Source organism: Saimiri boliviensis, chromosome 8, assembly GCF_048565385.1.
Source record: "Saimiri boliviensis isolate mSaiBol1 chromosome 8, mSaiBol1.pri, whole genome shotgun sequence".
NCBI classification, from domain to species: domain Eukaryota; kingdom Metazoa; phylum Chordata; class Mammalia; order Primates; family Cebidae; genus Saimiri; species Saimiri boliviensis.
Window position 1 is genome coordinate 10,196,099 of NC_133456.1, and position 16,494 is coordinate 10,212,592.

General features: G+C 45.5%; 1 protein-coding gene across 3 annotated transcripts in view; it reads right to left on the reverse strand.

Moving 5' to 3' along the window:
* The window catches only part of RAD54L2 (RAD54 like 2), a 116,840-nt gene extending 102,768 nt beyond the window's left edge, over positions 1–14,072 (reverse strand). Inside the window, exons 1-2 of one of the 3 annotated variants that reach the window (XM_074403769.1) lie at positions 13,871–14,072; positions 12,822–12,973 (exon numbers count right to left, since the gene is read on the reverse strand). The gene's annotated coding sequence lies outside the window, so the exon portion shown is untranslated. Of the gene's footprint in view, positions 1–12,821; positions 13,840–13,870 lie in introns of those variants that run through there. The other 2 variants (XM_039477193.2, XM_074403768.1) reach the window with 2 other exon arrangements.
* Between the last annotated feature and the right edge of the window lie 2,422 nt (positions 14,073–16,494).

A 16,494-nucleotide genomic window follows, 5' to 3' on the forward strand; every position in this document is an offset into this window, starting at 1 on the left:
ACCAACATGGTGAAACCCTGTCTCTACTAAAAATACATAAATTGGCTAGGTGTGGTGGCACACACCTGTAATCCCAGCTACTTGGGGCTGAGGCAGGAGAATAGCTTGAACCAAGGAGGTAGAGGTTGTAGTAAGCCGAGAACATGCCACTGCACTCCAGCCTGGGTGACAAGTGAGACTCCGTCTCAAAAAAAAAAATTTTTTTTAATTAAAAATTTTAAAAAACAGACTGGGTGCGGTGGCTCACATCTACAATCCCAGCACTTTGGGAGGCTGAGGCAGGTGAATCACCCGAGGTCAGGAGTTCTAGACCAGCCTGACCAACATGGAGAAATCCCGTCTCTACTAAAAATACAAAATTAGCCAGGCATGGTGGCACACACCTCTAATCCCAGCTACTGGGGAGGATGAGGCAGGAGAATTGTTTGAATCCAGGAGGCAAAGGTTGCAGTGAACAGAGATGGCACCATTGCACTCCAGCCTGGGCACTAAGAGTGAAATTCCATCTCAAAAAAATTAATTAATTAATTTAATAAGGGATAAGTGCTAGAAAATCAATGTATCAATGAGCTAATCAGCAGTAGACATGTTTTGGACAGGAAGGCAGTATACTACTTATGAGTACAAGCTTTAGGATGAAATGGCCTGGTTCAGAATCCCAGCACTGCCACTTTCTATGTACCAAACATGAAATAAGTTACATAATTTCCCTAAACCTTGGTTCCCTCATTTATAAATGAGAATAATAATAGTATATATCTCATAAGATTGTTTTATAAATTAAGTAAAAAAAACCAACAAAGCATTTACCATAGTCCTTAGCACATGGTAAATTAGCTTTCAATAAATGCTAGAGATTTCCTTTAGCTATCCCATGATAAGACTTTTACCAGCTATGCTTTGGAGAGGCAGAGAAGCTAAATAATTTTATCCTAAAGAGTCAGAAAACTTCCCTTGAGTAAACCAGGACAGCAAAGAACTCCTTGAATTTTGAAATCAAGGAATTTGTATCTGAATTAGGACAATTAACATACCATTTCATATCCTAGGCCTTCTTCATTCCTGTCTATGGAACCATCACATCCTTAGGACAATGGGCTTTAAAAACATTTGCAGCTGGGCACAATGACTCACACCTGTAATCCCAGAACTCTGGGAGGCCCAGGTGGGTGGATCTCGAGGTCAGGAGATGAGACCATCCTAGACAACATGGTGAAACCCCATCTCTACTAAAATACAAAAAATTAGCTAGGCATGGTGGCGCATGTCTGTAGTCCCAGCTACTGAGGAGGCTGAGGCAGGGGTATCACTTGAACCTGGGAGGCAAAGGTTGCAGTGAGCCAAGATCGCACCACTGCACTCCAGCCTAGTGACAGAGCAAGTCTCCATCCAAAAAAAAAAAAAATTTTTACATAAATGTTCTTACTTAAAACAAAGTCTATTTTTATTTTAGTTCACTCACTTATTCAACCAGTATTTATTGTAAAACTATCAGTACAAAAATTTATGGGACAGGCATGGTGGCTCACACCTTAGGCTGTAGTGAGCAAGGATCGTGCCACTGCACTGCAGCCTGAATGACAGAGCAAGACCCAGTCTCAAACAAACAAAACAACTAAAAAATTGTGCTAAACATTATAGACGAAAAAAAAACTTTTTTTAAGACAGAGTCTCACTCTGTTGACAAGGCGGGCATGAGGTGGCATGATCTTTGCTCACTGAAACCTCCTCCTCCTGAGTTCAAGCAATTCTCCTGCCTCAGCTTCCCAAGTAGCTGGGATTACAACCTGCACCACCATGCTTGGCTAAATTTTGTATATTTCGTTCAAGCCATGCAGTTAGTGTCAGAGACTGAGCTGCAGCCCATCACCTTTGCTGATCTCGGTGTCCTTAGCAAGAAGCGTGAAAGTGTTAGAGTCTGAAGTCCTCCAGCTTTATTTAAAAGCCTGTCAGCTGCAAGAAGATGGTTTTAGAAATGTCTTATTCAGCACATCCTGAATCACATCTATCATCCTGCCCCACAGACCAATTTCTAACTCTCCCAGCCTATCCTCTCCTGGGAAATCCAAGCTTCACCCCTATGGTTCTTTCCTCTCTTTTGTCTTCAACATAGGGCCAGTTATTCATGACTAGTTCTTCAGTTAATTCCAATTCCTAGCTCATCCCAGAATACTCTTTTGCCCCCTTTCATCTTTGCATCTGTATTCACATACAAGTAATTTCTTTTGGCTGTATTCAGGGTGTTTCTTCTGATCCTATGTTCTGAGAGACCAGCCTGGGAAACGTGGCAAAACCCTGCTCTACAAAATATACAAAAATTAGCTGTGCAGGGTGGCATGTGCCTGTGGTCCCAGCTACTCCTGGGGCTGAGGTGGGAAGATCGCTTGAGCCTCGGCAGGTGAAGGTTGCAATAAGCAGGGATTGCACCACTGCACTCCAGCCTGGGCAACAGAGCAAGACCTTATTTAAAAAAAAAATAAAATAGAATGTTCTTATTAATTAAAGATAAACACTTAGTGTCAATGTCTAGGATCTAGCTTAAAATATGCCAACAGTCCAGGCATGGTGGCTCACGCCTATAATCCCAGTACTTTGGGAGGCCGAGGAGAACGATCACTTCAGGTCGGGAGTTCTAGACCAGGCTGACCAACACGGAAAAACCCTGTCTCTACTAAAAATACAAAAATTAGCTGGGCGTAGTGGCACGTGCCTGTAATCTCAGCTACTGGGGAGGCTGAGGCAGGAGAATTGCTTGAACCTGGGAGGTGGAGCTTGCAGTGAGCCGAGATTGTGCCATTGCACTCCAACCTGGGCAACAAGAGCGAAAATCCATGTTGGCCATCCTGGTCTCCAACTCCTGACCTCAGGTGATCCGCCCACCTCAGCCTCCCAAAGTGCTGGGATTACAGGCATGAGCACCATGCCCAGCCAGTTTTATATATTTTAGGGAAACATAAAACATCAATCAATATCTGTGAAGTATACATCAGTTCTGTCCAGAAAGGTAGGACAACTATAGTGGGGGAGGGGAGAGGCATTACAGATCATAGATTAAAAGATTTTCTGAGGCCAGGCATGGTGGCTCACGCCTGTAATCCCAGCACTTTGGGAGGCCGAGGCAGGTGGATCACGAGGTCAGGAGATCGAGACCAGCCTGGCCAAGATGGTGAAACCCCATCTCTACTAAAAATACAAAAATTAGGTGAGGGCAGTGGTGGGTTCCTGTAATCCCAGCTATTCAGGAGGCTGAGGCAGGAGCATCACTTAAACCCAGGAGGAAGAGGCTGCGGTGAGCCGAGATCAAACCACTGTACTCCAGCCTGGGCAACAGAGCAAGACTCAGTCTCAAATTAAAAAAAAAAAAAAGGGTTTTCTGATTGGCAATTGGTTGAAAGGGTAATCATCTAAAAACCTGGAATGAATACAAAGGAGTATCTGGGATCGCCAAAATGGCTCACATCTGTAATCCTAGCACTTTGGGAGGCTGAAGCGGGCAGAACACTTGAGGTACATGAATCACTTGAGGCCAGGAGTTCAAGACCACCCTGACCAACATGGCAAAACCCTGTCTCTAAAAAAAATACAAAAGTTAGCCAGGCATGGTGGCACATACCTTTCAGTCCAATAAAGCATTTTAAAATTAAGATATGCGGCCGGGCGCGGTGGCTCAAGCCTGTAATCCCAGCACTTTGGGAGGCCGAGGTGGGTGGATCACGAGGTCAAGAGATCAAGACCATCCTGGTCAACATGGTGAAACCCCGTCTCTATTAAAAATACAAAAATTAGCTGGGCATGGTGGCGTGTGCCTGTAATCCCAGCTACTCAGGAGGCTAAGGCAGGAGAATTGCCTGAGCCCAGGAGGCGGAGGTTGCGGTGAGCCGAGATCGCGCCATTGCACTCCAGCCTGGGTAACGAGCGAAACTCCATCTCAAAAAAAAAAAAAAAAATTAAGATATGCATACTTGGAAGGCTGAGGCAAGAGAATTACTTGAACCTGGGAGTTCGAGGAACCTACCTCTGGGAGGCAGAGGCTGCAATGAGCAGAGATTGCATCAAAAGACTAGGTGTGGTGGCTCAGGCTTGTAATCCCAGCACTTTGGGAGGCCAAGGCCAAGGTTCAAGCAATTCTCTTGCCTCAGCCTTCTGAGTAGCTGGAATGAAAGGTGTGTGCCACCATGGCTGGCTAACTTTTGTATTATTTTTAGGGACAGAGTTTAGCCATGTTGGCCAGGGTGGTCTCGACCTCCTGGCCTCAAGGTGGATCACGAGGTCAGGAGTTCAAGACCAGCCTGACCAGATGGTAAAACCCCACCTCTACTAAAAATTAAAAAAAACAGCTGGGCGCGGTGGTATGCACCTGTATTCCCAGGTACTGAGGAGGCTGAGACAGAATTGCTTGAACCTGGGAGGCAGAGGTTGCAGTAGGCCCAGATGGCACCACTGCACTCAAGCCTGGGTGACAGAGCAAGACTGTCTCAAAAAAAAAAGAAACGAAATGAAGTGAGTGTCTGAGTTAAGACCAGGGATAGTGGAGACCAAGGTTCTTATTATGTAGATGAAGTCTTAAAGGTGGTGCCCTTAGAGACAACAGATGGTAAATGTTTCCTTTTCAGACCTTTAAAAGGTACTAGACTCTCAGGTAATCTCTTCAGGACTGGGAGGGCCTGGAAGGGAAAAGATCTAGTTGTGTTCATAGAGATTTTTTTACAGATGCAAATTTTCCACCACAAAAGATGGTTCTGCAAATTTCAAAATACAGCAAAGAAATACATTTTGGGGTAAAATATTTTCTTCATCTGTCTTTCTTTTTTTTTTCCCTCCCGAGACTTCCGCTCTTATTGCCCAGGCTGGAGGGCAATGACACCATCTTGGCTCACTGCAACGTTCACTGCCCAGGTTCAAGGGATTCTCCTGCATCCCAAGTAGGTAGGATTACATGAGTATGCCACCACACCCAGCTAATTTTGTATTTTTAGTAGATAGGGTTTCACCATGTTGGCCAGGCTGGTCTTGAACTCCTGACCTCAGGTGATCTACCTCCCAAAGTGCTGCAATTACAGGTGTGAGCCACCACGCTCAGCCAGAGATACCTTTCATGAGAGAAAAAGCTGATCAATGCAGCAAACTTCACTGTTGTCTTATTTTTAGAAATTGCCACAGCTACTCCAACTTTCAGCAATCACCACCCTGATCAGTCAGCAGCCATCAATGTCTAGGCAAGACTCTCAACCAGCAAAAAGATTACAAGTCCTGAAGGCTAAGGTGACTGTTAACATTTTTTGGCAATAAAGCATTTTAAAATTAAGGTATGCACACTGCTTTTTTAGACATAATGCTATTACGCTCTTAATAGACTACAGTATGGTGTTAACATACTTTTTTTTCCTCTAAGATGGGCTCTTGGTCTGTTGCCCAGGCCACAGTGCAGTGGTGCAATCATAGCATACCGCTGCCTTGAACTCCTGGGCTGGCAAGTGATTCTTCCACCTCAGCCTCCAGAGTAGCTAGGACTAAACAGGTATACACTGCAACACTCAGATACTTTTTTAAAACTTTTTTGTAGAGACAGGGTCTTGTTATGCTGCCCAAACTGGTCTTGAACTTCTGGCCTCAAGTGATCCTCCCCTCTCTACCTCTCAAAGTACTGGGATTACAGGCATAAGCCACTATACCAAGCCTGTAAACATAACATATATGTACTGGGAAACCAAAAAATGTGTTTAACAGGCTTTATTGCTCTATATGCTTGATTGCAATGGTCTAGAACTGAACCTGCAATATCTCCAAAGCATGCCTGTATACGGTATGTGAGCTGCTATAATAATTATTATTAAAACCAAAGTTAAAATTCCTAATAGTCAAAAAATTCTCACAAATCAACAAAATAAACCGGGCCGGGCGCGGTGGCTCAAGCCTGTAATCCCAGCACTTTGGGAGGCCGAGGCGGGTGGATCACGAGGTCGAGAGATCGAGACCATCTTGGTCAACATGGTGAAACCCCGTCTCTACTAAAAATACAAAAAACTAGCTGGGCGTGGTGGCGCGTGCCTGTAATCCCAGCTACTTAGGAGGCTGAGGCAGGAGAATTGCCTGAGCCCAGGAGGCGGAGGTTGTGGTGAGCCGAGATCGCGCCATTGCACTCCAGCCTGGGTAACAAGAGCGAAACTCCGTCTCAAGAAAAAAATAAAAATAAAAATAAAAAAAATAAACCAGCCAAAAAGTTGACAAAGGACAAGAAATGAATACATACATGAAATAAACACATGAAAAGATGTTCATCCTCTTCAATAAGGAAATGTAAATAAAAATTAGTTACCTAGGCTTCAAATTGGCAAAGATTCAAAATATTGATTCCTAGCCAGGCATGGTAGCTCACACCTGTAATCCCACACTCTGGTAGGCCAAGTGGGATCGTATGAGCCCAGGATACCAGCCTGGGCAATACAGTGAGACTTCATCTCTACAAAAAAATGGACACGGTGGTGAGCACCTGTAATCCCAGCTACTCAGGAGGCTGAGGTGGAAAGATCACTTAAACCCAGGGGACAGAGGTTATAGTGAGCTGTGATCATGCCACTGCACTGCAGCCTGGGAAACAGAGTCAGACCCTGTCTTTAAAACAAAAATAAATAAATAAATAGATTCCCATTCTAGCAAGTATTGCTAGATACCTAGGTAAATAAATAAATAAAAGTATTGATAAAGTTCAGTGCTAGGGGAGAAATATAAATTGATACAAACTGTTGACAGTCATTTAATAATATCTAACAAAATTTTAAACATGCATAACATTTGACACAGAAATTCTACTTACAGAAATGTATCCTGCAGGCCAGGTGCGGTGGCACAAGCCTGTAATCCCTGGACTGTGAGAGGCTGGCCAACATGGAGAAAACCTGTCTCTACTAAAAATACAAAATTAGCCAGGCATGATGGCATGCACTCGTAGTCCCAGCTACTTGAGAGGCTGAGGCAGGAGAATAGCTTGAACCCAGGAGGTGGAGGTTGCAATGAGCCTAGATCATGCCACTGCATTCCAGCCAGGGCAACAGAGCAAGACGTCTCCAATCAATCAATCAATCAATCAATCATTATCCATTCCCAGCAGGTGGCAGCTCACTAGACACTTCTTTTTTTTTTTTTTTATAGACAGGGTTTCACCATGTTGGTCAGGCTGGTCTTGAACTCCCGACCTCAGGTGATCCGCCCGCCTTGGCCTCCAAAGTGCTTGGATTACAGGTGTGAGCCACCGCGCCCGGCCGACACATCTTTACATATGAGGACAAAGCACTCAGAGCAGTCAACAGCCTGCAGAAGAGCAGATAATACCAATGAAAAATTGTCACATTTTCTCCCAAAGAAAATGTTTGCAAGACATTTTCTTGCCAAAAAAAAGCAAATAATAGCCCTCCAGCCTCAAAATTATGAACAAATGAATAAGCAACACATTTTCATAACAAAGTGTTGCCTTTAACTACATGGAAATACAAAGGCAGAGGTACTGCTTCAGCTAGGATCAGAGGCAGCCATGAAGTCAGAACTCTCATCACACCACTAGCTCCACAACGAATGGTTTCCTGTTATTTCATAAGCAGAGGTCATTCATTTGTTCACTCAACAAACATTTGCCAAGTAGCTACCCTGTGCCAAAAATGGTCAGGTGCTGGGATATAAACAAGACAAGGTCCTGCCTTCAAGTAGATAATAAACTAGGCATAGGAAACACACAAAAATACCAAAACATGGTAAAAAGGAATTTGAGGAAAAAAAATAAAATAATTTTTAAAAAATACCAAAACTTAGCAGGACAGTGTGATTATAAAAGCTTGCATAGACTGCAATGTCATACGGAAGAGTGGCATTCTGCTGAACCTTGAGGGAATCAAGGAAGCCTTTTATTAAGAGAAGGTGGTGCCTGAACTCCTGGTGCAAGCCTTAGAGCAGGCGTCCCCAAACTTTTTACACAGAGGGCCAGTTCACTGTCCCTCAGACCATTGGAGGGCTTCTCACTGACCACCAATGAAAGAGGTGCCCCTTCCTGAAGTGCGGCTGGGGGCCAGATAAATGGCCTCAGGGGGCTGCATGCAGCCCGCGGGCCGTAGTTTGGGGATGCCTGCCTTAGAGTCAGCCAAGCTGTAGAATGGACAGGGAAATTAGCAGAAGAAATAGCCTGGGAATGCTGGGACCTTCAAGGAGTTCAGTATAACTGAGTCTTAAGTGCCAGAGGAATTGTGGCAGAGAAAAAACTAGAAAGGAAGATAAAGGGGCAAGGTCATAAAGGTCCTTATGAGATGCTGAATCAGAGACAGGACAGGGTCTAGATGTCTGAGACCCAGAAGTATATTATTTACTCTTAACTGGAATTAAACACCACTGGAATGGAGAGGGCATTTGACTAGGGCAAGAATGGAAGAGATTAAGGACCAGTTATTTCAAATCACTTCTGGCCTCTACTTATTTTTCTCCTGAATATTAGTGGGACGTTTTTTCCCTTTCTTATTGGGAAAAAATAAAACTGAAGACTTCTATAACGAAGTCTGTGAGCCGTCTGTTCATCAAAAACATGTCTGAACAGAGTGCTAGATTCTACCAAAGTAGCCCCAATTAAAGAAGATGACAAATCTCTCCTGCATCTGGAGAATTCCTGGCAAAAACACCAAAGCCAGGTCTCTGGTGCCAGCAGAAGAAAGCTAGAGAAATGTTCTGATCAGGGGCCATATAGAACACAATGATGCCTGGTACACACCAGTGTTCTGTCAATGAGACAAGAACATGCCAAACAATTACCTCCTGGCTTCTCCATACAAACTGTCAGGAAAAAAACCTTCTACTGCCAGGAATGAACTTGGACTTTATAGTACGGACTCCTGCGTACCAGCACTGAATAAAGATATCCTCAAAATTCCCTCACCTGTCCAGAGCACCAGCAGGTACAGACAGTTGCCTTCCTCACCTGACATGGAAACTGAGCCCCTGAACCCTGCACAGCACCACAGCACTCAACCACATTCCTACTACTACTACTACTAAGATTAGAGGTCCTATATAATAACACACATTAACTACTACTAACAGCCAGCACTGACCACCCTCAGAGCTCAAGACCCTCATCTCCATGCCTCAATGCAACCTGCAAAGAACATTATATAAGGCCCATTTTACAGATGGAAAAACAAAACAAAACCAAAGCTCAGAGAGGTTAACTGCTTATCCAGGGTCAAAAATTGAGCAAGAAAAAGTAAGATGACTCCAAAAACCAAGTTCTTCCCATTGTACTAGGCACTTCTCTCAGACTTTTTCTGAAGAAATAGAAAACTCTGCCGGGCGCGGTGACTCAAGCCTGTAATCCCAGCACTTTGGGAGGCCGAGGCGGGTGGATCACGAGGTCAAGAGATCGAGACCATCCTGGTCAACATGGTGAAACCCCGTCTCTACAAACAATACAAAAAAATTAGCTGGGCATGGTGGCACGTGCCTGTAATCCCAGCTACTCAGGAAGCTGAGGCAGGAGAATTGCCTGAACCCAGGAGGTGGAGGTTGCGGTGAGCCGAGATCGCGCCATTGCACTCCACCCTGGGTAACAAGAGGGAAACTCCGTCTCAAAGAAAAAAAGAAAAAGAAAAAGAAAAAAGAAAACTCAGCCTTATTTCCAAGAGTTTCTGAAGTTGATCCATTTAACTAAGAGGTGGCCAAAAAGGTGTCTTTGGCCGGGCATGGTGGCTCACGCCTGTAATCCAAGCACTCTAGAGGCCAAGGCGGGCAGATCACCTGAGGTCGGGAGTTCAAGACCAGCCTGACCAACGTGGTGAAACCCGGTCTTAAAAAAAATTTTTTTAATTTTAAAAAAAGTGTCTTTACGAAATCACCTTGCCTCCAAGGCAACAAATAAACAAGTTTTTATTTTCTTTGATAAAGCGAATAGTCCAGATGGAAAATGAAAGATATTTTGAAGAATTTATTTATAATCAAAATGCCTTGATTTTACATTTCTTCATTTATTTTTGCCCAAGATATATACAGAGAAATTGAGAAGACAGCAAAAGGCAGAATTTCATTTTACTAGATCTTGAATGACGAGTAATAAAGCAAAAAAAATTCAGATTTACATTATATTTTCTGCAGTGAAAATTAAGAGGCAAGTGACGGCCGGGCGCGGTGGCTCACGCCTATAATCCCAGCACTTTGGGAGGCCGAGGCGGGTGGATCACAAGGTCAAGAGATCGAGACCCCATCTTGGTCAACCAGGTGAAACCCCGTCTATACTAAAAATACAAAAATTAGCCCGGTGTGGTGGTGCACACCTGTAGTCCCAGCTACTCGGGAGGCTGAGGCAGGAGAATTGCTTGAACCCAGGAGGCGGAGGTTGCAGTGAGCCGAGATCGTGCCATTGCACTCCAGCCTGGGTAACAACAGCGAAACTCCGTCTAAAAAAAAAAAAAAAAAAAATGCAAGAGGCAAGTGACTACAAAAAGACTGAGCCTTACCTCAGTCTTACTCCTTCTTTTCCAAGGGACAGCACTCCAAGTGATCAGGAGACACTCCCAGCCTACATACAGTGAACCAGACATAGAGGATAAGCAATGACTTCATGCTCCCAAAACCACAGTGGGAAGGAGTGTGATGGCTTCCTGGGGAACCTGAACACATATAGTATTTATAAATCACTGCTCATTGAGACACACACACCAAAACAAAATGTTTTACCTGTGGTTTGTCTGCAGGAGTACTTAAATTTAACAGGTGTATAAAATAATGCAAAAATAGGCCGGGCGCGGTGGCTCAAGCCTGTAATCCCTGCACTTTGGGAGGCCGAGGCGGGTGGATCACGAGGTCAAGAGATCGAGACCATCCTGGTCAACATGGTGAAACCCCGTCTCTACTAAAAATACAAAAAATTAGCTGGGCATGGTGGCGTGTGCCTGTAATCCCAGCTACTCAGGAGGCTGAGGCAGGAGAATTGCCTGAACCCAGGAGGCGGAGGTTGCAGTGAGCCGAGATCGCGCCATTGCACTCCAGCCTGGGTAACAAGAGTGAAACTCCGCCTCAAAAAAAAAAAAAAAAAGCAAAAATAATCCCATACTAAAATGAACTCACAGTGATAGCTAAACTTATTCCATAGAAATGTTAGGATAGGGCCGGGCGCGGTGGCTCAAGCCTGTAATCCCAGCACTTTGGGAGGCCGAGGTGGGTGGATCACGAGGTCGAGAGATCGAGACCATCCTGGTCAACATGGTGAAACCCCGTCTCTACTAAAAATACAAAAAATTAGCTGGGCATGGTGGCGCATGCCTGTAATCCCAGCTACTCAGGAGGCTGAGGCAGGAGAATTGCCTGAACCCAGGAGGCGGAGGTTGCGGTGAGCCGAGATCACGCCATTGCACTCCAGCCTGGGTAACAAGAGCGAAACTCCATCTCAAAAAAAAAAAAAAAAAAAAGGAATGTTAGGATAATTGTCACATTAATGTTAACATTAAATGTTAAGATAATTGTTTATAATTAATACATTATAAAAACTTTATTCAATGGTTTTACCAATTAAAAGTTTGGTATACCTCAGTAACTTCTTTCTTCATAGACCTATAGCCACCTCTAAACCAGGAACTACCACTATCAAAATGTTAAAAATATCATCAGCATTGTGGAGGTGCCCAAAGCATGCCTGGCATAATGTAATAAATGTTGGTTTATAAAAGAATAAATGTAGAGAGAGAAAGAATACTACTTTTTTTTTTTTTTTTGAGTCAAGTCTCACTTCATCACCCAGGCTGGAGTGTAGTGACACAGCTGACTGTAACCTCTGCTTCCCAGGTTCAAGTGATTCTTGTGCCTCCCTCAGCCTCCCAAGTACCTGGGACTATAGGCATGTGCCACCATGCCCAACTAATTTGTGTATTTTTAGTAGAGACAGGGTTTCACCATGCAGGCTTGAACTCCTGACCTCATGTGATCCACCTGTCTCGGCCTCCCGAAGTGCTGGGATTACAGGTGTTAGCCACCACACCCAGCCAAGAGAGAAAGAATACCACTGAAGAAAAATAATCATTTAAAACTTAAGGAAAAAAAAATATTGTTTACAATAATGAGAACTATCAGTCCAACTACAAACAGAATTACCTAACATCGCACTTGAAAATTTTTACTAGACTCCAGTTAGACTATACTTCCTACCACTCTAAACTCAGAAGGTACAATGATTCCGATACTGTTTTTGTTCATGTAGCGTTCTCTTTAATATCTCACCTACAGATAACACAGCAACTTTTGCCTGAATAATACATACAGAGCTCTGGCCCACAGCTGCAACCCTCAGAGTTGGAGTTTGCACACTATCTTTCAATGATACAGATTGTCACAGGGAGACAGTGTACATGCCAAGTTCATTGAAGATAGATAATAATTCTAGTGAAGACAGTGTCCTGTGAGAGTAAACAAGGATGCTGAAATGAGAGTCACTAAGATTGAACAAATTTAACATACTTCATGGCAGTAAGAGAAAATGAAATTTAAAGGATTTAAGGATGGAAAGAGCATTTAATAACATAAATGTTAGGGTTTCTGTATCCTTCTTTAGTGTTGCATACATTAAACAATGGCACACAAATTAGTGAAAACAAGCCTTTAAATTAATTTAGATTTATAAGAATTGGACTGAAAATGCCTGGAACTTACAAGTATGATGAAGTCTAAGTTTGCCTATCATTACAAACAATAGCCACAGTGCTAAAAAGAAAGTATGAGTCACAATTCAAAAACAACAGAAGAAAGAAAAAATTGAACAGAGAAAAGCTTTGGATCCAAATACCACAGAGAATTTTCGTTACTTAAAATGTTGTCAATGACAGCCACCACTCTGACTTGGAGTAAGAAAGGTCCACGCTGTCCTCAACATGGGAACAAACTCATCCAGCCTCACATAACTCTTCCAGTTGCATCCACCTCAATGTTCGGCCACCAATATAGTCAGCCACATTCCCTAGGAAGCAAAAGGAATCCTAACAGATCTGAGTCACCCACTCCCACGCAGTAAGAGGTCATTCTCCATCAGGAAGCCCACTCTGCAAAGTTTCCTTGTTCATCTCCTCAGGCTGCCACCACCATGGCCCTTTACATAAAGCTGATTCTCCCATCTCAGTCGACTATCAACTCTCCTCTACACTCCTCAAACCACAACTCCCACCAGCCTCATCCTAACGACAAGACAGCTAGCGCTACTCACCGTGTGTCACTACTCACTCCTGTGATAAGTTCCTTGTCTGAGAACCACTCCTTGTCAGGGTGCATCAGAGCCCCGGAGGATTCGGCTCTCTGCTTAACTCTCCTGTGCCCAGCAGGGCTCCTGCCTTTCCAGGAACTAATCACCAGTTACCTCGGAGAAGCTAAACTCTCAATGCCTCTTCTACCCCAGCCCGACCCCTATCTGCCAAATTCCCAGACCACAGGAAAGTGGGTCGGGGAGACGCAATCCAGATGCGCTTTAGGGATTAGACACACAGAAGCCCCTAAAAATCCAAATACTTCCCCTACCCCACACCGCGCTCTGGTCATCCACCGGCCGCCAGCATCCAGCGCCATGAACGCACGGAGACCACAGTTAAGTCCCCGTGTCCCTATGACTCCCTTCCCCGGCTACGAAATCCTCAAATATCAAGCCACTGAGGCCCCAAAGTCGAGGCCCAAGACCCCCGCCAAGCCTCTGGCCACTGGAGTTTCCCGGGTTGGACCCCGTGCCTCGAAGGCCCAGGCCGCTGGGTCCATCTAGCTGCCCAGAGCCACTGCATGCCAGGAGCCCAGGCCGCGTCCCCAGTCCGTCCCCATTGTTGCGGGACCCTGCGGCCCTGGCCGGGAGCGAGGGACCGGCACCGGCTCTCACCTCCTGCGCCGCGACTCCGGGCCGCGCCGGACCGCGCAGGGCCGAGGAACCTCACGTTCCGCTGCGCCCGCCAAGGCAGAGTCTGCGGCGGCGGGGGCGGGGGCGGCGGCTGAGGCGGGAAGCAGCCGGCCAGGCCCGGGCGCCGCGGGCTGGCTCTAGCCAAGCGTCGGTCTCCACCGGCGGCGGCGCTCGCCAGCCTCCGCTCGCGGTCCGCGCCAGAAAGTGTCCCCCTCCCGGCCCGCGCGCCCGACCGCACGGACGGGAACCAGAGCCGCGGAGAGGAAAGTTCCGCTGAGAGCCGACTAAAGGCCGTTCAGCTACGCGGGGTGTAAGGCGATTCCAGCCTGGATAGGACCTTTTCTGGAGTGAATGCCGCATGGGAATCCCAAGCCAGAAGCTGCCTGAGAGTGGTTCTACGGGTGGGTCCAACGGAATGGTTTTGCAACTCGCCAGCCATTTAGCGTCTCAATTGAGCCTCAGCTTCTCCTCATTTCTCATTGGGAATAATAATCTAGGCGGTTTGTTAGATTGAATGAAGTGATGCAAATACCTAGCAGAAATAAGGAGCGCTACACTGGGGTACGATCGTTACTGATGCTGTCAAGGCTACTACAACTATTGCCTCCAACTTAGGTTGTGCTCAGTCCTCAAGGACCCCTGAAATTATGCGCACCATATAGCTCTTCCTTTTCCACCCTTGGTCCTGTTGGAAACCATCCTGTTTCCTGTTAACTGAAGCGGTCTTCGGAATTCTCTGGAAGAGAAGCAGAGGCAAAAGGGGGCTTTCTTAATTGTTGACACTCCAGTGGAGGTTAAGGATGCAGGTTCTCCTTACTCAAGCTGGGAATTACTGCCATGTGGGCTCCAGTTACTGATGGGACTGTATCAGCTGTCTCCGCTGTAGCCTCAGGTTCTCTTCTCCTCCTCCCAAGAAGTGAATATTGACAAAATGATTTTTTTAATTACGAAAGTGTATCTTTCTTTGAAGGTTTTGTATTTTACTCACAAAATCAAGAGGATAACAATTCCTTTCTCGTCCCCACTTCCCTTTTCTTCTAGGCCTTCACACCTCTAAGACACCAGATGCAGTTATTTTTGGAGCAAACTGTCGATGGGAATTTAGATCTGCAGAAGGTGTTTTAAAAAAAAAAAAATCATAGTTTTCAGGTGTTCTCAAATTTCCCATTTTTACATACCCCCTTGGCTTCTGAGACACATATATGCCTGAATTGCCATTTATATTATTATTATTATTTTGCAGAAAGTGATTTATTTAAGTAAAGAAAGAAAAAGGAGAGGAAGAGAGAAAGCTTCCGAGAGAGAGAGAGAGAGAGAGAGAGAGAGAGAGAGAGAGAGAGAGAGAGACGGCGGAGGGGGGGGAACCCCAGAGGGGAAATCCCTCCATTTATATTATTTTCTGGAGGTAATTAAAGGGCTCTGCCTGTCGAAAGGCACTTTGCTATCTGATATGGATCTGTACCCCCACTCATATCTCATGTTGAATTGTAATCTCCAGTGTTGGAGATTGGGGTCTGGCAGGAGGTGATGGGATCTTGGGGTTAGATCCTTCATGAATGGTTTAGCACCCTCCCTTTGGTTCTCTTCTGGTGATGGTGAGTTCTCACAAGATCTGGTTGTTTAAAAATGTATGGCGCCGGCCAGGCACGGTGGCTCACACCTATAATCCCAGCACTTTGGGAGGTCAAGGCCAGTGGATCACCTGAGGTTAAGAGTTTGAGACCAGCCTGGCCAACATGGCAAAACTCTATCTCTACTAAAAATACAAAAATTAGCCAGGCATGGTGGGGCATGCCTGTAATCCCAGCTACCTGGGAGGCTGAGGCAGGAGAATCACTTGAACCTAGGAGGCAGAGGTTGCAGTGAGCCAAGATTGTGCCACTGCACTCCAGCCTGGGCAGCAGTATGACTCTGTCTGAAAAAAAAAAAAAAAGGATATGGCACCTCTCCCCACTTCTCTTTTCCTCCTACTCCAGCCTTGTGAGGTGCTCGTTCTCCTTTTGCTTCCATCATAAATGTAAGTTTCCTGAGTCCTCCCCTTAAGCCCAGCGGATGCCAGCATCATGCTTTCTGTACAGCCTGTGGAACCATGAGCCAATTAAACCTCTTCTTTATAAATTACTCAGTGTCAGGCATTTCTTTATAGCAGTGTGAGAACAGACTAATAGAGTATCCTTTCTGGAAACAGCAGGCTCATGGATTAGGAAGCAGCACAGTTGGCCTGGTGTAGCGGCTCACCCCTGTAATCCCAGCACTTTGGGAGGCCAAGGCGGGTGGATCACGAGGTCAAGAGATCGAGACCATCCTGGTCAACATGGCGAAACCCCGTCTCTACTAAAAATACAAAACATTAGCTGGGCATGGTGGCGCGTGCCTGTAATCCCAGCTACTCAGGAGGCTGAGGCAGGAGAATTGCCTGAACCCAGGAGGCGGAGGTTGCGTTGAGCCGAGATCGCGCCATTGCACTCCAGCCTGGGTAACAAGAGCGAAACTCCGTCTCAAAAAAAAAAAAAAAGAAAGAAAGAAAGAAAGCAGCAGAGTCAAAGCCTCTAGAGCAGGCATCCCCAAACTTTTTACACAGGGGGCCAGTTCACTGTCCCTCAGAC